Source organism: Herpailurus yagouaroundi, unplaced genomic scaffold (assembly GCF_014898765.1).
Source record: "Herpailurus yagouaroundi ecotype Mexico unplaced genomic scaffold, PumYag 210, whole genome shotgun sequence".
Taxonomy (NCBI): Eukaryota; Metazoa; Chordata; class Mammalia; order Carnivora; family Felidae; genus Herpailurus; species Herpailurus yagouaroundi.
Genome location: NW_024412441.1, coordinates 26,602,760 through 26,624,413, shown reverse-complemented (window position 1 = coordinate 26,624,413; position 21,654 = coordinate 26,602,760). Strand labels below are relative to the sequence as shown.

Below are 21,654 nucleotides of genomic sequence, written 5' to 3'. Positions count from 1 at the left end.
GGTGCTGCTTTGTCTATTTCATCAGTTTTTTTTTTAAATCATTCTAGCCTCTAAAATTGTGTATTCCCCTGACCTCTGCTCTTTCCTATCAATGCTCATTCCCTACATGATCACATCTAGTCTCATGGATCTATGTTATGATAGCTTTCAAATTTACATCTCTGGGCCCCTCTTCCAAACTCCATATCCATGTATCCAACTGACCACTCAACATCCCATGTGAATGCTCAAAATGCATCTCAAACTAACATGTGCTCAGCTGAGCTTCTGATATTTCACCTTCCCTGTACCACCCTGAACTTTAAAATGCTCTTCTCTATCCTGATTAATGGCAAATCCTCCCAGTTGTTTAGGACTAAACCTTAAGTTCATACTTGATTCTTTTTTTTTTTTTTTTGCTTTCATATCACATCACAAAATCCTGTTGATTATGACTTCAAATAGATCCAGAACCTTATTACTTTCTATCATTTCCACTACTACTGCCGCCATTCAAGCTACCACCACCATGCTTGTCTGAAATATTTTAACAGTTTTTTTAAATTTAGTATCCTTGCTTCTGACCTTATTCTCATCATAGCAGCTAGAGTGATCTTGGTAAAATATGGCATGTATGTCACTGCTCTGCTTAACGTCACCCCATCTCACTCTTATTAAGCAAATGAAAACCCCTACTATGATCTGTAAAGTCCTACATGAACTCTCTGTGACCTTACCTCCTATTTACCTCCGCATTCATTCTGCTCTAGCCAGACTGTCCAGCTATTTCTAGAACATATGATCTTACTGCTATTCATAGCCTGTGCACCAGAACAATCTTCCCTCAGATACATACACGGCTCACTTCCACACTGCCCTAGTGCTTACTCAGAGATACCGTGAGTGAGGCTCCCCTCATCACTGCACCTGAAATGTCAATGCTTCACACCCCTCTCAGTACTTTTTAGCCCTCTTCCCTGCTTTGTTTGTTTTCCTTAGAAACATGTAAAGTATGTATGTTTGTGTATGTCTTTTGTCTGTTGTCTGACTCTCCCACTAGAACTATCCAAGGTAGGGATCTTTATGTGTGTTTTTCATGGCTGTTTCTCTAACACATAATAAACATTAAATATTTGTTGAAGAAATGAATAAAATATTCAAATTCATATTTACCTTTAAATTTCATGAACCTGGACTGTTATAACAGACTTGACCTCAAGATTCTTATCTCCTCCAGTTATCTGATTAATAAGTGGAGTAAGACCTATATTCTTCATGAACCTTTCAACAGTGACATTTCAAAACAATCCAACAGCTAGTTTATATGTGTCTCTCAGGTTTAGACACTTGCCAGATTTTAGAAATAAAATATAGCCAAGACTCAAGTCTTTGTCCCTGTGGACTTTATAGTTTAGCGGGCAGATGAAACTGACAAGTAACATACAGCAAAATCAAACAAACCAAAACTCATAGAATGGAAGAATAGGATGTTGTGTTCTTCAGCACCAGTGTCTACCGCCTCCATGTTCTTGTCACTTAGGTTGCCACTGTAATTAATGATGAGAAAAGTAGCTTTAGATTTCAGTTTATATCCTTATTTTCCAGTATGATGAAGGTGTTGAGTGTGAGATGATCAAAGGAGAGTCAGGAAGCAGTGGTTCACTCAGCTGAAAGTAAACATATTGTTTACAAAAGGAGATGCACAAAAGAGGGTAGGAGATGACTGAATCTGCGCAAAATCCAGCCAAAAGCTTTTTGCATAAATGAATGGGAAATACTGCAACAGGGGTACACATATAAGTCCTTCTCAGTCTTTAAAATAGCAGCTACCTACAAGAGTGCTCAAAAACAAATTAGCAAGGTTTCTTGCTCTCTGATCTGCCTTTCCAGGTTTTCTTGGCATAAATTGCCCCTTTAAGGTTACAGGCAACTCAACTCTGTAGTGGCAGGTGGAGATCGTGCTACATAAATCATAACTTTGATTTCTCTTCTTTCGCTTTGTTCTATTAGCTTTCCAAGCAGAGAAGAGTTGAAGTGATCAAACCAGTGCATTGTATAATGTAGCTGTTGTTATAAGAAATAAACACATGAATATATATAAGTGAGCTCAGTTTATTTAAAAGGCTTCCAGCACTACTAATGGGAATTGCTGTAGTAGCAGCATGGAACTGTCTGTATAGAAATCCCAAGATAAGCTCAATGTCTCACGCTATAAGCACAACCATGTGCCACACCTCCCAGTTGACCCAATAAAAGCTACACGAACAAAAGGAAATACAGGCAAGCTAAAAGTGCGTAAACAAGGAGGAATGCTGAAGAGAAGGTCAGGGAAACAGAGCACTTTAGTAATTAGTGTTAAATTACCTGCAGTGAATTTGCATGTAGTATTTTCATGCTGATAGCCAGCACTACACTAATTTAACACTAAATTATTCTGATTGTGATTTTTCCCCTTCCTGAGTTTTTGTAACTTGTATGTGCTGTTTTGCTAACATACACAAACCTTCCTCATCTCAGGGAGAGCTGCTTTCCCAGGATGTGCACGTCAAATTATTTTGGAGTCGAGAATTGTGTGTATTTTTGTTTCAGGCCATTGTGCTCTCCAGCATCCTGTTCTAGAATGGGCTTGACTTCATATGTCAAATAAAGCAAGTTTATGCAAGCAAGATCATTGAAACTGCACAGTGGGCTCCAGGGCAAAAACAAAATGAAATATAGTCTCATCCTGTAATATGTCTCATGTCTCATCACTTATCTCCTTCTTTTATGACCTTCTACTTCCTGATTCCTGGGGCACTCTGAGCTCCTGCTCAAGGGACAATTGGTGCATATCCATTAACTCCGATAGTGTATTGAACCAATGGGCCATCCCATGTTCATTGTCTTCTATCTACCTGACTTTGTGTTTTGTTTGGACTGCCGAAATACTCTTTTCTGCTCACTTGGATAGGAGGAATGTGCACTTCCAGAACACTAACATTGCCCTTGAAAGCAGCCTCTTGGAGGGACAAATGGTCCCTTTGTTTTAAGTTTGGGAATTCTCAGCAGAGCAGATTTAGTGAAGTATCTACCGTTGTTTAGCGATTAAAAAAAGTTTGAAAGTGAAACTACACTTGAAAAATGATAAATGAGTGTACTTTAATTCAGACAAATAGTTATTTGCAGGCAAATTAGGTCACTGGTTTGCATCCTGGTTTGCAGACTGGTTTGGTGGAGACTTCCAGCTCATCTCACATGTATGATCAGAGCTAAGGGAATCCAGCATTTTGTGTACACAGGTCTCTTTGGGCTGGAGTCAAGAGAATAAAAAAGCAGAAGAATAAGAGCAAGGAACTTCAACATCATAAATTACATATTTATGATGTGCTGACCTCAACTGTCCAAATCCCACTGAGAATGTCTTACTTGGGTCTTTCTTTCCATTCTTCTCCCTTTCCTTTGTCTCTTAGAACTTCCATTGTTTGTTCCCCCTTGAAGGCCCCATCCCTTCCACTTTTCTCAGGGAACTATCCTTCCCTAAGCAGTTAGCAGGTATCAAAGCTCTTCTTACATTTTTAAACTTTTCCTTGCCTTTGGTGTTGATGGAATGTTCTAACCATTGTCTCCTCTCTCTGGTCCAGCTACTGCATACAGATGAAAAACTATCTTTAAGCTTTGAAGTTAGAGGAAGAAGCAAGGAGTGTGGGTGTTTTCCACTTTGAATTGTGTGTGTGTGTGTGTGTGTGTGTGTGTGTGTGTGTGATATCTGCATGCATCACTAAGTTTGTGGTTATAAACACACATAAGCACACATGGACAATTAACTATATGAAGAAAAAAATTTAAAAAATGGTGATATATTAGGAGTTAGATGGGGACAGGTAAAGCCAGGAAATTTCTATAATACCAGTAATGTTAATTTGATCCAAGACACAAATGACTGAAGGAGCAAGATATGTAAAGAAAGATCTGGTAGAAGAAGTGTCCACACAGAGGAAACCACTTACACCACAAGTCCCAATGCAGTAGAGACAGAGGTGTGTTCAGGCAACAATGAGAAGGCCACCAGGACTGAGCATAGTTAGTGACAGGGCTGTCAGAATGCAGGCTGAAGGAGTAGGTAGAAGCAAGATCACGGAGAGTGTTGAGACTGCTTTAGGGATTCTCATTTTTTTTTTTTTAAATCCCAAGAACAGAGCCACCACTGAAACATTTAGGCAGATTAAACTTGCAATTAAAAAAATACCACTTTGGGGGTGCCTGGCTGTCTCAGTTGGTTATGCCTCCAACTTTGACTCAAGTCATGATCTCATGCTTTGTGAGTTAGAGTGCCACGTCAGGGTATCTGCTGTCAGCATAGAGCCCAGTTGGATCCTCTGTCCCACTCCTCTTTCCCTCTTTCCCCATTCATGCTCTTGCTCTCCCACTTCCAAAAATAAATAAAATAAAAATATTTTAAAAATATATCACTTCAGCAGCTATGTGAAGGAAGAAGAGCATAAAAAAGATTACTTAGGATGCTTGTCACAAAACCCCATGTTGGCTTAGACTAGGGTGGCATCTGTAAAGAAGAGAGAAGTTGTCACATTTGAGACATTTTATGGGGAGAGCCTTCCTTATGTATTAAATGAAGAGAATGAGGGAAATAGAAGGAACAACTTAGCTTCTGGATTTTTGGACTGACCAACTGGACAAATGGTAGCATTTACTGAGACAAATAAGGTTACAGGGGAGGCAATTCTAAGGGCTCAGGTGTGAAGTTAAGTGACTATTTTTGGCATGTCAAGTTAGTGGTAGGGTTAGCCATTCAGATTGAGATCTCAAATAGACAAGTTGGATGGATGAGCTGGAGATTTGTGTTAAAGATGGAAATCCAGGCAAATCTGGACATCATCAACAAATATGTAATATATATTTGGAATGCTGTGGTTGAAATTATATAAAGAAATATGATGAATAAGTAAGAGAGGGGCTTTAAGAACATTTAACATTAACATTTAGAAATTAGAGAAATTAGTTAAGAGACACAGAAGAGGTAGTCCTGTTGCTAGAATCCAAGGGCGTGGACTGTCAGAAGTCTAAGGAGAAAAGTAATCCGTTGTAGTGAGAAATAGGACATGGAAGTTACTGGCTGCCCTAGCAAAACAGAAGCATGGGTGGTGGGATCAAAAAACCAGTTGTAGTGAATTGGGCAAGAATGGAAAGTGATGAGGTGGAATCAGCAATTATAGATCATTCTTTTAAGCTGTTTGGCTGTATCAGGGATGGGAAAAACCTTTTTCCTCTATCCTTTTAGGTTTGGGGATTGGGTGCTTGCAAACTGAACTGACAAAAGACAGGTTAATAGGCTAAAAAACTTTATTTCATATGCATATGGGGGGGACTTCACTGAAATGAAATGAAACCCCCAAAAAGGTGGTTTGACTAGAGGTTTGGATACCATTTTAACAAAGGACAAGATATTTGTGGAGAAGTGACAAGACCTAAAAAAAAAAAAAAGAGTTGAACTTCTAGAAGTGGTGAATTGAGGGAAAGTGAAGTATGGGGAAACTAATGTTAAGATAAGGGTTATTTTAGTGAAATTTATTTACCTGTAAAGGCCCATCTCAGTGCTGAATTGCTGTCCTCCTCCTGGGTATAAACTCTCCCAAGAGAAGGGATTTATGACAGTCTTCATTGCTCAAAAGTTTCTGCTCTTAGATAAGGGAAGCTCCAAGAAGGTTTATTTCTTATATGCTGATTTCCAGTTGCCTTTAGCTCTAAATAATCTGTAGGCTAAAGTGGTGTATTTAGGGGTAGCATATTGTGATTCCCTTCAGCTGTAATTAGGAACTGAGAAGTGACTGTGAAGGGTCCTCAGGCTAAGGAAGGGTTACATATTTACTTAGAGATGAGTGATACCACACTACAATGGTGTGCCACTGTGCTGTACCACAACTAACAAAGAGAAACTGAGCATGTAAAAGACAATAATAAGAGGATGTAGTGCAGGAGCAAAATCCATGAGGAGGTGAGAGGGGATGCTTCCACCATGTAGTGAGGAACTACGGGCACATGATACTGTGTCCCTCTTTTCAGAGAAGGAAACAAATACAGGAGGCTTAGTAGATTTCATGGAAGGAAGATGAAGTTCCCCTTTGGTTGCTTTTATTTTCTTGATAGAAGATAAGGTCATCATCTGAGAGGGGGGTATGTGGTGTTTGTGGTGAGAGGAAAAGTCATGAAATAGTTTGATTAGGCCACTGAGAGGGCAACTGTACTATGGAAGTGTATGGAAGTGTATGGAAGTGTACCACAAATTTGCTTAATGGTGACACGATCCAGTAGGGATTGCCCCTTCCTTTAAAAAACAACCTTTATCATGGGGCACCTGGGTGGTTAAGTCGGTTAAGGATCCAACATCAGCTCAGGTCAGGATCTCATGGTTCATGAATTCAAGTCCCACGTTTGGCTCTGTGCTGACAGCTCAGAGCCTGGAGTCTGCTTCAGATTCTGTGTCTCCCTCTCTCTTGCCCCTCCCCCACTCAAGCACACACGCTCTCTCTCTCTCTGTCTCAAAAATAAAAGAAAAGATCTTAATTATTTCAATCAACACTGCCTCTCTTCTCTCAGCCCTCACTTTGCTACCATCTGTGCCATTGTTCCAACAACACCATTGTTTCCACACAGAAGAATAGAAAAAAAGAGGAGAGATTAAGTAAAAAGTGAAATGATACATGCCAAAATCATTTGTATGATCTACAATGCATGATACAAATATGTGTAAAAAGTTGTCAGAATAAAATCGTAACTAATGTCACTCTCCTCCAATCCATACCTTGGCCTTAAATTCTGCTAAATTAGATGTTACATACACATGAAACATTTTCTTTTTTTTTATTTTTTTTTTTTTAATTTTTTTTCCAACGTTTATTTATTTTTGGGACAGAGAGAGACAGAGCATGAACGGGGAGGGGCAGAGAGAGAGGGAGACACAGAATCAGAAACAGGCTCCAGGCTCTGAGCCATCAGCCCAGAGCCCGACGCGGGGCTCAAACTCACGGACCGCGAGATCGTGACCTGGCTGAAGTCGGACGCTTAACCGACTGCGCCACCCAGGCGCCCCCACATGAAACATTTTCTAAATACCTTTGGGCAATTTGGTCAGCCCATTTCCCTTCTTGGTCAACACCACTTTTCAATAACCTGGGACTATCACAATAGGTCTATAAAATGTATCTCTCATAGATCTGTGTCAAAAAGAAGTTTATTTCATATTGAATTTACTCATTCACTAAACCATTCATTGACTGCTATATGCCATCATGCTGCTAGGCACTAGGGTCATAAAATCAGACAGTGTCTGCTTTCCAAGGGTCCTCAATGACAAGAATACAGGTAATGACAATACAGTGAGAGACTGGCTGTAACAGCAATGGATCAACAATTGTGGGGTACAGAGCCAGGGCACAAAACCCAGCCTGAAGAGAAAGGGATAGCTCCTCAGGGGAAGGTGGGAGAATGTGACACCTGGCTTGGGTTTGAATGATGAGTGGAGAGAGTCAGCCAGGTGGAGAGGTGAAAGAAGGCTATTCCAGGCATATAGTCAAATGACTCCTGAAGAGCTCAGGAACATATGGGAGCATAGCAAGATATGGGAATGCAATAGGCTCCATATGCCTTGAGTATATGGTGGTGGAGTGGAAAAGCAATGAGGCAGGAGACCAGGTATGGGACAGAAAGCAGATGCCCTTCTGGAGCTCTCCAAAGAGGTTGGAGTTGATCATCAAGACTATTGGAAGCTGTTCAAGAGTGCTAAGCATGAAATGTTTTAAAAGCATTAAGGATATTAAGAGGAACAGGATCTGTCAGATTTGCAGTTTTAGTGTGTGGTTATAGCAATCAAGGAAGGCTGTCCATCAGAATAAAATTTTTATCTATTTACTCAGATTTTGAAAATGAGTACAGAATCTATCTACTGCAATTAGAGTTATATTCCATTTAAATCTTTCTGAGGTCATTTCGGAAGAAAAGGAATACACAAGGGGACTGCTGTGTTGAAATCATAGCCCAGATTTATCAGTTTAGGATGGCACTTAATGTGTCATACATGGATGAGCTAAGTAAGATGAAGCTAACATCATTAGAAAATATTTGCATATTTTAAAACGCAGCTACAATAAAAATGTCTGAGGAAAATTGCTGGGTTTTTCCATTTCAAGTTTTCTAAGTGTGATCTAAAGCATGCCATGTAGTTTGGAGTGCTATTTCTCACCCAATCACCACATTAAGAGGACTTTGCTTCATACTATAATTACCCATTAATGCTTAATGAGTGTGATGCACAACAAGCCACTTTGTGGTGTTAGTTGCTGCTACCATTAAGTATGGCTTTTTGTATTTGGCCTGAATTGTTTCCTATCACTGCCCACAACCACTCCCTATATAGACACATGCAGATACACACACACACACACACACACACACACACACACACTGCCGCCATTTGTCAATTCAGGCTAACCTTTGAATCTGCCATCTGATGGAAATGCGATCAACAGCATTAGCAAGAGGTTGTCAAGCCTTTGCCAATTTTCTGCCTAATAAAATGTACTGATCTCTCCCTCTCTCTAAATAGACCCTCTGGTTTCATAGATAGCATTTTCACTTGCAATAAGTTTATCGCACAAATGAACTTTTGTGGAAATCAACTGTTGTAACACTGCAGCAGTTTGCTGAGGAAAAAAAACAAAAACAAAAACAAAAAACAGAAGTTGCTTTCAAGAGAATTTGGATAATAATTTTAAAAAACAGCAACAAGCAGCTTTCATACAGTTTTTAAGAGGAGTATTTCTGTAACCCAATTTCTAAGGAAAATAGCTTGTATTGACTTGGTTGTCCAATTATTCTGAGTCTACCCTAGTCTCTGCATGTTAGTTGGGTTTCTGCAGTTTTGATATTCAAACATATGATCCTGTGACTAGTCAGAAGGCCAACCTGTGATAATAATAGAGAGGGAAGAAAGGAGATGGTATTGAGTTCGGGATTAAGGTACAAACATGGGCACTCATCATGGCTTACCTTTTTGGTTGGTTAACCAATTCAATTTTGTAAGCCTTTCTTCTATTACCTATAAAAAGGAGTGATATTGTCCTGCCTGCCTGAACTGCTTTTACTCACATTTCTAATGCAAAATATGTGGGTTTTGAGGAGGGTGTATCCCATAAAAACCAATTTTCCAACTCTCCAGATACCAACGGGATGTCCTACAATTCAATTCAATTCAGTTTTCACACTACTCAGAGTTAGTGCAGACCCCACAGGTTAAGGGCTTAATCCCACAAGACTATCCCATTTCAAATGTCTATTGTCTGTCACCTATGCTTCTGCCCAATCAGCTATAAATTGAAGGTTTCCATGACTCTTCAGTTTTGATAATTTGCTAGAATGGCTTTTAGAAATCAGGAAAATGGTTTGCTTACTATTACCAGTTTAGTATAAGATGTAACTCAGGAACAGACAAATGAAAGTGATGCATGGGACAAGGTATGGGGGGAGGGGCATGGAAGCTCCATGTCCTCTCTGGGAGTGCCACTGGCCTTGTTCCTCAATGTGTTCACCAACTTGGAAGCTTTCCAAATTTTGTTTAAGTTTTATACAGTTCAATCCTCAGCCCTGGTCCCCTTCCTTGAAGGTTAGTATGTGGGGCTGGAAATTCCAACCCTTTAATCACCTGGTCTTTCACCTAGAAGCCCCTCCCAAAGTCACTTCATTAGCATAAACTCAGGTGTTATGGGAGAAGCAGGCTTAATGAATTACAAAAGACACTCCTATCACTCAGGAAATACCAAGTGCTTTTAGGAGCTCTGTGTATGGAACAAAGGACAAAGACTGCTTATATTTTTGTATTATGCCACACTTCCACACAGGACTATAGAGAACATTAAATAGGCACTTTATGGAGAGAATTTTACAATTCTTAAAATGACAGATGGTGCAAATATTTCGAATATTTTCAGTAATGAAATAATACATGCTATGTTATCAAGTTTCCTGACGCTAATGAGCAGAAGGCTTTGGTTTTAATGGTTTTAATTATTCTGATCTGGCATTTATTTCCCTACTGTTCTTTTGTCATTTGGGAGAAAAGAGTCCCAAATATTATCTTGATACTTTAACTTATTAATGTGTAAGGTAAATTATGCTAGTCGAATTATTATTGCCAGACAAATAGTTATCAATGAATTCCATCAATCAATAGCCTGCCAAAGACCAACCACCTTAATGACCTTGATACCAATGTGAAAATTAATAAAAGGAAATCTCATTTATAATGGAATGGGGAGGCTAGCAGGGGGAAGCTATCATTCCCTACCATTCTTTATCAATTGCAGATCCAATAGAAAGAGACCCACCTTGCAGGTGTATAAATCTTGCTTTACTGTCCCAGCAGGAGGAAGACAGGCTTCCCTCCACCCCGGCAACAGCCCAGCCAATGAGAGACTGTCACAATTCAATGCATAAGAAGTCACTATACTTCCAACTCCCAGATTACTCCAGTGAACTGTTTATAACAGCCTTCCCAATGTCCCCCTTTCTCTATTTAAGAGCAATCTTCTTTGTTCTTTGAACTTGGCTATGGTTTTGCCCTAGCTTGCTTGCCATAGCTTGCAATTTTCTGCTATTCCTGAATAAACTGATTTTTCATGTTTTTTTTTTTAAGGTTAACACTAGAGATTGATGATCCAATCATGGCAGTGGTTAATATGTTTGGTTATAAAGAATTAAAAACGTGAACACTTCTGCAACTGAACCATATACCTTACCTTTCAGTTTTATGGGGGAAATTTGGCCAAATATTCAGATATTTTGTCAAATATTCAGCAATTTGAACACATTTAGGGTATTTTTATTGATACATTTTTGGTTTGTTTAGGGTGTACAACCACTTCTGGTTCTGACATAGTATATACAACATTACAGAAAGCTAGTATAAAGTCATTTCCTTTCTGCCTTATTACAAAATTCCTAACACTTTTGCCTGTTTTATTTTAGGTGTCTTGTGTGTTTCTTTGTCTGGGAATCCACACGCTCCACTAAGGATTATAAAGTTTTGTAGTGCTTCATGTAACAGCTGTTCTAACTGAGAGACATATGTTTTTTTGGTTATAGATGTAAGAATTCTTTTTTTTTTCTTTTGGGATGACTTTTTATACCTCCATTTTCTATTAGACCTACCAAGACCCTGATATAAATGTCATGATGCAGGCACTCTTCATATTTGCCTATAATCTCCCATTGAATGGATTTCTGTCTGAGATTGTACTATTTTTCTGTCACTTAAGGTTACCCAATGACCTAAGGTAACCATAGTAGCAAAGAATCCACATTCTGTCTCTCCTGACATTCCAGTAGGCCCCAATAATCACTAACTCATTTTTCTCCCCCACTAGTCATGCTCATCTTCCTTTTATTTTTTTGGCCCTTTATGAGGGAAGTTTGCATTTTCTTGATACATTTATGTTCTCCATTTTAATTTTCCAGGGAAATGTAGTGTTGCACCCTGGGTATCTTTGCTTGGCCTTTTCTGGTTCTGGACTTTTCTGCTGAAGGAAACCCCTAATTGGAGTTCCTGACTGAGTGGACCACCTATCAGACTGCCTCCCATGCTCTGCAGGAAGGTCTAGAAGAAATAGATGTTATGCCCAGAATTCGTGATCCCCAAAGACCACTAGGGAGCCGAGTCCGATGCAAAAGCAAAGAGCCTTTATTCGAGCTAGCTTGAGCTCAATCCCCTACCTGCACCGACGCAGCGGTGAGATACCAGGCAAAGAGAGCGAGTTTCAAAAGGACAAAGGTTTTATTGGGGCCTGGGGGCAGTTGGTGAGGTAATGGCTATGGCCTCAGCCGATTGGCTGGGGAAGGGTCCTGGGGAAGGGTCCGAGTCCTGTTAGGCAGGTGAGGGGGGGGTTTACTCAAGGGGAGGTGTGGTCAAGGTGAAGGACACAGAACAAGATGGAGTCTGCCGGCGTAGGCCCGCCCTTTCATAGACAAGGACTGGGAATCAGAAACACAGAAAATACAAATTCTGACCTTGTTAGTTCTACCAGCTGTGACACTATGAGTGAGTCATTTATCCTGTGTAAGCATCAGCCAACTAATGTGTAAAATGAAAGGTGGATTTTAAGGGCTTTTCAGACTCTTCTCTCAGATGGGCTAAATGCTGAGGAAAATTCTATGTTCCAGAGAAGTGTTTGCTAAGGGCCTGCTGAGATTACTGGCAACTGTCTTTACTTGTCACACCAGGAATGTCTGAGTAAGAAAAGTCCACACAGTTAAGGGTCTGAGCATTAACCTTCTCATACAAGTTGGCCTCAAGCTGTGCTTGATTTCCATAGACTGACAATTGTTTAGATCAAAAACAACTGTTCTGTAATTCACAGCCTTGTCAAACTCAACCTGAATGCAATTTTATAAAAATATTTCAGCCAATTATGATTAAGTAGTAGAAGGAACTCATAAATAGACCCAGGATAGTACATACGTTTCAGATGCAAAATTAATGAAATATTTCCTTCAATGAAGAACTGGATTATAAATGTTAAACAAGAGAAGGGTAGCATTTTGAAATAATAGAATCTTTAAATAAAAAAGCTACATTAATAGAAAAAAAGGAACAATTTATTAATCATAAAGGCAAATTATGAGTTAGAAAAATTCATTTATTCAAGGAATTTTATGTTAATATCAAAGGTTGGATATATATCTGAAAGTTTTATTCGTAAAAGTATTTTTCTAATTTGGGATTGAGAACTGCTCCCTGAACCTCTCACCCCTCCTTTCTACTTCTCATCTCCAAAGATGTCTAGATTGAATGTAAGTTCGTCAGCTACAAAGTATTTATAAACCACAAACCTATTGAGACTCATTTTTAAAACTTATTTCTGAAAAGAGCCATGTAGTAGAAAGTCTAAGAGGCCATATATCTCACATGTTGGTATATCTAGATAAGAAAATGGTGTTACCATGGAGCCCAGCTGGCAACATTAAATCTAAAAACATAACTACAAGTCTTTCCCTGATCAACAGCAGAGGCATTTTTCACTTAAAAACAAATAATCAAAGACAATTTTCAGATACACAGATTCCATTAAGCCTGAATCTATACCAGCGGTTTTCAAGCAATAGCAAATTTGCCCTTCAGGGGACATTTGGCACTATCTGGAGATATTTTCTTTGTTACAGGTCGGGGGTAGAAGAAGCTATTGGAATCTAATGGATAGAGGTTAAACATTCTATAATTCACAGGGAATTTTCTGTCAATAGGTCAATAGTCAAAATGTTAATAGTGATGTTCTTAAGAAACCCTGATCTGTACATTGCTCATGACAGATGGTAAGCATCCAGATGTTTGGAAGGTAATTAAAAATTTGAAAGAATACCAGTATTAGGATGTTAAAATCTGATGTCATGATGTGAACATCTACTCTGATCTCAGAGATAAATTTTTACCTTTTAACTTTTCTTGATGAAGATCCACAATTCTTTTGGGTTCTATGCCAATAAGATTCAAAATGAAAACCTAATCAGAACACCTCTTTTCCTTTATGTCCTGAAACAATTCAGATTAAATCAATTATATGCAAAAGTTCCATTCAGAACATTTCAGCCTGGGGCACCTGAGTGGCTCAGTATGTTAAGCTGCCAACTTCAGCTCAGGTCATGATCCTGGTTTGTGAGTTTGAGCCCCACATCAGGCTCTGTGCTGACAGCTCAGAGCCTGGAGACTGCTCCAGATTCTGTGTCTCTCTGCCCTTCCTTCACTTGTGCTCTGTCTCTCAAAAATAAATAAATGTTAAAAATGTAAAAAAAAACAAAAAACACTTGGATCAGCTATTCTGTGTCACTAATTACTGTTATTCTTATAATAACTCTCAAAATACAGACTCTGCTAGTCACCAATCCTCTACAATAATCTCACCACATTTATCTGGATTTTATACTAAGATGAAGTATCTATCTATCTTGGTTACACACAATTTTTTAAAATATTTGAAAAAATTTTTACATTTATTTTATTTTTTTCAGAGAGGGAATGAGAGAGAGAGGGAGAGAGAGAGAGAGAGAGAGAGAGAGAGAGAGAGAGAGAATGCAAGCCAGGGAGGGGCAGAGGGAGAGAAACCCAACAATATAAATCATAGACCTTAGTTAATAGTATTGCATTATTGTAGTAATTATATTATTTCAGTATTTCATTGGCTTATCAATTGTAACAAATGTGCTACTCCAGTGAAAGATGTCAGTAACATGAATCTAGAGAGCTTGGAGAAGGGGATATATGGAGACTCTGTTCTATCTACTCAATTTTTCTGTAAGCCTAAAACTTCTCTTAAGTACAAAGTGTATTAATGTATTTAAAAAATGAATCTTAAACTAATTAATTAATTAGTTAAGAATCTTGACCACTACTAGTATCATCCATATAAAAAATAATTTCCTTGTTAATTTATATTTAAAGGTGGAAAGCAAAACAAAATTGATATAAAATTAGAAGATAAAATATATCTCCACAACCTTGAGATAGGGAAAGTTTCCTGAAGTAGGACACACAAAGTACTACCATAAAAAATATGGATTAATTGGACTTAGTTAAGAACTCTTGTTCATCAAAATATACCATTAAAAAGGTTAAAATGCAATCCACAAAATGAAAGAAGATATTTGTAATATATATTAAAGACTCATATTCAGAATTTAAAATAATTACAGATTGATTTTAAAAAAGAATAAGAAGGGTGCCTGGGTGGCTCAGTCAGTTAAACATTTGACTTTGGCTCGAGTCATGAACTCACGGTTCGAGGGTCCAAGACCTGTATCAGGCTGTGTGTTGACAGCTTGGAATCTGGAGCCTGCTTTTGATTCTGTGTCTCTCTCTCTCTGCCTCTCCCCTTCTCAAGCTATCTCTCTCTCTCAAAAATAGATAAACATTAAAATAATAGTAAAAGAATAAAATAAAAAAGAATAAAATAAGTGTTTTGTAAAAAATGGGCAAAGAATTAAACAAGAACTTAGATGTGCAAGATATCCAAATGGCCAACAAACATTTAAAAAAGTGCTCAATCTCATCAGTTATTAAGGAAATATGAACCAAAACAACAATGCAACACCACTACACAACAAATACAAAAACAAAAACAAAACAGTAGCTAAAATTAAAATCATAGAAATATCAAGTATTCAGTGTTGGTGAGAACATAAAACACTTGCTTTGTCATATCTTGGTAGTTTGTTGTGAAAATTAGTGAAATCAATTGTAAAGCTGTTGGCAATATCAAGTAAATGAACCTATGCATTCCCCATGAACCAACAATTCTACTCCTAGAAGTTTATTCAGTAGAAATGTCTACATACCTTTGCAATAGCTCCACACTAAAAATATCCAAAATATGCATTAGCAATAGAATGAATATGTAAACTGTCATATATTATAAAATGAAATACTATACAGCAAAAAAAGTGAGGGAACTACTGTTACATACACCAACACTGATGAATCTTATGCAAGCATAATATTGAATGAAAGAATCAAGACATAAAAGAATACATACCTTATGACTTCAATTTTATAAATTACAAAAGCTAGCAAAGTTAATTCAATACAAGCAAAGCAGAGACTGAATTTACCTTTGGGAAGAGGTGGGGATGTATCCTGGGAGAGAAAATAGTGAGGAGAGAAAACCTGAGGTGCTGGTTTGTGATTCGCTTTGTAAATGTTCATTGAGCATACATTTAAAAAAAAATTTTTTTTTTCAACGTTTATTTATTTTTGGGACAGAGAGAGACAGAGCATGAACGGGGGAGGGGCAGAGAGAGAGGGAGACACAGAACCTGGGCCATCAGCCCAGAGCCTGACGCGGGGCTCGAACTCAGGGACCGCGAGATCGTGACCTGGCCGAAGTCAGACGCTTAACCGACTGCGCCACCCAGGTGCCCCTCATTGAGCATACATTTAAGGATTTGTATATATGTTTGTGCATAATACAAACGTAATACAATAATATTAATACAAATATACAATTAATATATACATTTAATTAATTAATACAAATATACAATTAATACAAATATACAATTAATACAAATAATACAAATATAATATAATAATATTATATTAAACATAACAAAAAAGTTAATATAAAATGGCATTAGCCTTTATCCACATATTTTTGAAAAGTAGTTTATGTTGGTATTTAACTTAGTTTGGGCAATAAAATTTGAGTGATCAATTGCCTTAGATAAGATCAACATAGATGCTCTTTCAGTTTTGCTATAAAACACTTTAGAACATAATTTACTTTGGTTTTGAAATAGTAAAAAAAAATAGGAGAGTCTGTGTGGTCAATTTCTGGTAAAATGATGTATTAACTAAGATAACACAAAAGGCAAAGAGAAAGCAGAAGAAAAAAAAGTATATGCAAAATGAGAGAAGAGTAGAGGAGGAAAAACAAAAAGAAAGCCAGGAAACCAGCAAAGCCTCCTCCTTTGAAAGGAGGAGGTCACTTACTCTGAAATTTATTAAAGTAAACTAAATTTATATTTTTTCTAAATATAGAAAATCGATTTTACTTGGTATATATTTAATTTGCAGAGTTGATATCTTGAATTTAGAAACCAAATATGAATGACAATCTTCTTAGAACTCTGATAACATTATCTGATGTTTTTCTCCCTCTCCCTACAGGGAATAAAAACATCTTTTGGGGGAGTTCATCTTATTGCTGGGTTATATATCTTTCTATTTTTTTTAAATAAGCCAACTTGCAGTTGTAACAAATAGTCAAATATGACAAATGTTTGAATAGTTCCACTGTTGGAAATTACATCATGGCCAAGTTATTTAACTCTGGTAAATGTAGCCTCTCCCAATTATTTTTCCTTAAGCTACTCCCAAACAATTTAATATGCCTGATACAGAGAATAGAGAAAAAAAATCATTTCTTTCTTTTAATCTCTTTAATGTCTAAAGGTATTAAGAACATAATGGAAATTACACGGAAGGATTTTCAAAGACTAACAAAAAAGGGCTAAGTAATCCATGAGTGATCAAAGAGAAAAGTGTATTATTTCCATTAAATTGTGAAAGACAAAAGTTTCAAATCCAATCTGTAGATTTTCTAAAGGAGTCACTGTTTTATTGTTTTCTCGTTAAGGAAAGTTGATGATGGTCACATTGGTATAAAGTAGTATTTCTTGTACAGCGTGGTGAAATAAATTTTCTCTCAAATTCTTAAGTCTTAAACCTAGCAATTTTCTTTTTTTAATGTTTATTTATTTTGAGAGAGAGTGAGAGAGAGAGAGAGATTGCAAGCAGGGGAAGGGCAGAGAGAGGGAGAGAGAGAATTCCAAGCAGGTTCCATGATCAGTGCTGAGCTCCACAAGGGGCTCAGTCTCACAGCCTTGAGATCATGACTTGAACCCAAATCAAGAGTCAGATGTTTGACTGAGCCCCCACAAAGGCCCCTCAAATGTAGCAATTCTTTAATATTCTAGTTAATGTTTATATTACCCAAATAAAACATAAAGGACAGAATAGCTAAAAGGTACGTAAAGGTAAAAAATATTGTGCTTCATAACACTCATTAAACTAAATAAATGGATATTTGTTCCAGTTCAATTCACAGACTGGTTAAACAGCCCACTAATCAGAAATCCCCTTCCATGAAATTTGGCAGTTTCAAAGAAAAACAGAACAGAAAGGATATGTGTTTTCCATCTTATTGGAGGCCAGGTATCCATCTACACACTGCTGGCAAGGCTCCACTCTTTACCCAAGCATGCACAGCTGTAGTTAGAATTTGTGTTTATTCCCTGGAAGATGCTCACAGATTGCCAGACTCTAGCAAGAATAGCAACCTGAAGTAGGATGAAGGATGTAAAGAGCAGAGACAATGTCACTCAGTATCTGATAAGTATAGCTCTCAGGGAAGGCTAAACATATGTCGTATCAGGTGGGTCTCTCCAGGGCTACCATCTGTCATGCAAGAAGGCAGAACAAATTCCTCAACATCATACCATCATGCAGCATGGATTAAGGAATGCTTTACTGAGAAAAGGGAAAACTCACTAGGCCAAGGTCAGGGAGGCAGAGATGCAAGTACTCCAAAGTCACTTCCCACATATTCTCATTATCCCATAGAGATACACACCAGGCCAGGACATCTGCTGGGCACAGTCTGGGTTTCTTTCTGATGCAAGGACCCCTAGCCATCAAGAGGTCTCTCTTCTTATTCTGCAGGCCTGAGAAACTGAACTTGGCAGTAAGGAAATAGACCTCAGGGAACCCAGCTGCCTGGATTGAAGCACCAGCTGTTTCTAGGACTCTCCTGGAGGCTTCAGGCTTGAGGGATATTCTAACATTTCCACTAGGGGAAGAGAGCCACTCCTCAGCACTACCACTTTAACAGGCTGGCTCATTGCCAGCTAAATCCACAAATTCCCAGGGTTACACTGTGATGGTTCAGTTCCTTTACCACAAGGTAGATTTCTACTCTCAGCCTCAATTGATCTTTTTTCTCTCCACCAAAATCCTTTATAATATTGGCAATTTTTTAGTCTTCAAATGATTTGTGTGTTTCCACTCACACAGTAACCTACAACTCAGTGATACTGGTGTTCCAAGACTATTAGTTCAAATCCCATTGAGATCACTAAATGTCCTATGACTTTAAAATGGTCACACTTTTGAAGTTTAGCAGAGAATATATTATTGGATATGGCCACTCTATTCTTTGCATGTATAATCCTGTTTTCCATGTTTACATTGGAATTTCAACTACTCTTGCTTTTAAGTGCATCTATTTTGGCCACACTATTCTTCATGAGTTGAAGAATCTCCCCAAATACATACTCATTTTTCTTTGTATAAACATTTATTTAGTCTGGTCCAGGCACTTTTCTAGCAGCAGAGTACTCAGGGATTGATAGAATATATTGTCTGCTCTCCAGGTAGATCTAGTCTAATGCATGAGGGAAATGTAAGAAAATAAAAACAAGCAGCTAAAGGAGCATTTCCTGTCCCAAACCCCACGTCCTTCTCTAAAGCTATTTTTGGATTATGTAGATGCAGAGAATTGATTATAATTCCTATAAAATAAAGTATCATAAAATATGTTTCCTTTTATTAAGGAAATTTTGTCAGATGTTTATAATTTTCCTCATGTCAATCTTGTATATATTTTGTTGGATTTGCGCTAAAGCATTTCAGCATTTTGCTGCTAATGTAGATGATATTGTATTTTTAATTTAAAATTCCAATTGTCCATTATGGTTCTATTGTAATTAACTTGGCATGTTAACCTTTTGTTCCTGAAAATTTCCTATAAGCACTTCTTAGTTCCTGGAAGGTTTGTTTCGTCAATTTTGCATGTTTCTACATAGACCATCATGTCATTTATGGACACAGTTTTATTTCTTCCTTCCCAATCTATATACTCTTTTCTTCTTTCCTTCCTTCCTTCTTTTTCTTTCTTTCTTTCTCTCTCTTTCTTTCTTTTCTTTCTTTCTTTCTACCTTCCTTTCTTCCTTTCTTCCTTTCCTTCTTTCTTTCTTTTGTCTTACTGTATTAGGAGTTCTGGTACAATCTTGAATAAGAGTGGTGATAGAGAACATCTGCTTTGTTCCTAATTTTAGAGGAAAAGTATTTAATTTCTAACCATTAAGTATGATGCTAAGCTATAGGGTTTTGTAAACATTTTTTTTATCAAGTTGGGAAAGTTATTATCCATTCTTAGCTTGCTGAGAGTTTTTATTATGTATGAGCAGGCATTGGTTTTAATCAAATTTTTATATTTATTAATATAATTATATGTTTTTTTCTTTAGCCTGTTGATATGATGAATTATATTATTTTTTGTGTCTTGAACCAACTGTACCATGAATAAGTAGCAATTGATTATAATTCTTTTTATACATTGCTGGATTTGATATTCTAAAATTTTGTTGAAGAATTTTCCAGTATTCAGAATATTGGTCTGTAATGTTCCTTTCTTGGAATGCCTTTGCTTTTGTTTGTTTGTTTGTTTTTATTATTATTATTATTTATTTATTTAGGGTAATACCCATCTCCTGGTATGAATTAGGAAATGTTCCTTTTCTTCTATTTTCTGGGAGAAATTGTAGAAAACCACTACCATCTCTTACTTAAATATTTGGTAGAATGTATCAATGAAAACTTTGCATGCTTTCTCTGGGGAGGAGTATTAATCATTGAGTCAATCTCTTTAATAGATATAGGCCAATTAGACTAATTCTCTTGTGAGAAACAGTTTGTGTCCTTGGCACACAAACTTCTGGTAAATCGTGTTTTATAGAAATTGGTGTATTTAATTTAAATTATCAAATTTAGGGGCATCGAATTATTTGCAACATTATTTTAGAATCCTTTTAATGGACACAAGATGAGTAGTGATAATTCCAATTTCCAATATTAATAATTTGTGCTCTCTCTCTTTTTCTTAGCTATCCTGACTAGCAGTTTATCAATTCTATTTTATTTCCACAGAACCAGCTTTTGGTTGCATTGATTTCTCTATTGATTTGCTTTGAATGTCCTTTCTGTTCTAATTTTTATTATTTCCTTTATTCTACATGTTTCAGTCTTACGTTGCTCTTCATTCTCTAGTTTCCCAAGGTGGAAGTGTGTTGTTTATTTTTTTTTAATGTTTATTTATTTTGAGAGAGAGAGAGAGAGAGAGAGAGAGAGAGAGAGAGAACTCTAGCAGGGAAGGGGCAAAGAGAGAGGGTCACACAAAATCTGAAGCAGGCTCCAGGCTCTCAGCTGTCAGTACAGAGCCTGATGTGGGTCTCGAGCTAATGAGCAGTGAGATCATGACCTGAACCTAAGTCAGACACTCAACTGACTGAGCCACCCAGGCACCCCAGAAGTGTGTTGTTTAATCTCTAAATATTTTCAGATATTTTAGTTATCTTTCTGTATACCTTTCTACCTTAATTCACTGTGGTCTGAGAGAAAACTTGGTATGATTTCTATTTTTTAAATTTTTTGAGTTGTGCTTTATGACTCAGAATGTGGTCTATCTTAGTGAATTGTCTATATAAATTGAGAAGAATGTGTATTCTGCTGTTATTGAATGATATATTCAATAAATGTCAATTACATCTAGTTGATTGATGGTGCTATTTATTTCAGCTATATCATTACTGATTTTCTGCCTGCTGGATCTGTCAATTATTGACAGAGGTGTGTTGAAATCTCCAAACTGTAAGAGTGGATTTGTCTATTTCTCCTTGCAGTTTTATCAGTTTTTGCCCCACCTAGTTTGATACTCTGTCATTAGGTGCATACATGTTAAGGATTGTTATGTCTTCTTGGAGAATTTGTCCCTTTATCATTATGGAATGCTCCCCCTTTTTACTGATATTTATCTTGTTCTGGATTGTGCTTTTTTCTGATATTAATATAGCTACTCTAGCTTTCTTTTGATTAATATTGGTATGTGATAGCTTTCTGTATTTGTTTACTTTTAATCTATATGTGCCTTTACATTTGAAGTGGGTTTCTTGTAGACAACATATAGTTGGGGTTGGACTTTTATATCCACTTTGCCAGTCTTTGTCTTTTAACTGGTGTATTTATCCCATTCATATTTAAAGTGATTATGAATATGATTGGATTAATGTCTTCCATGCTTGTAACTG

At 37.2% G+C, this 21,654-nt stretch overlaps 1 long non-coding RNA gene across 1 annotated transcript; it reads left to right on the top strand.

Annotated features, from left to right (window-relative positions):
- The first annotated feature begins 11,981 nt into the window (after positions 1–11,981).
- Positions 11,982–19,107, top strand: LOC121016213 (uncharacterized). Its single transcript, XR_005784170.1, has 2 exons — positions 11,982–12,061; positions 18,233–19,107. It is a non-coding gene; the product is annotated as an uncharacterized LOC121016213 (long non-coding RNA).
- Positions 19,108–21,654: the final 2,547 nt, after the last annotated feature.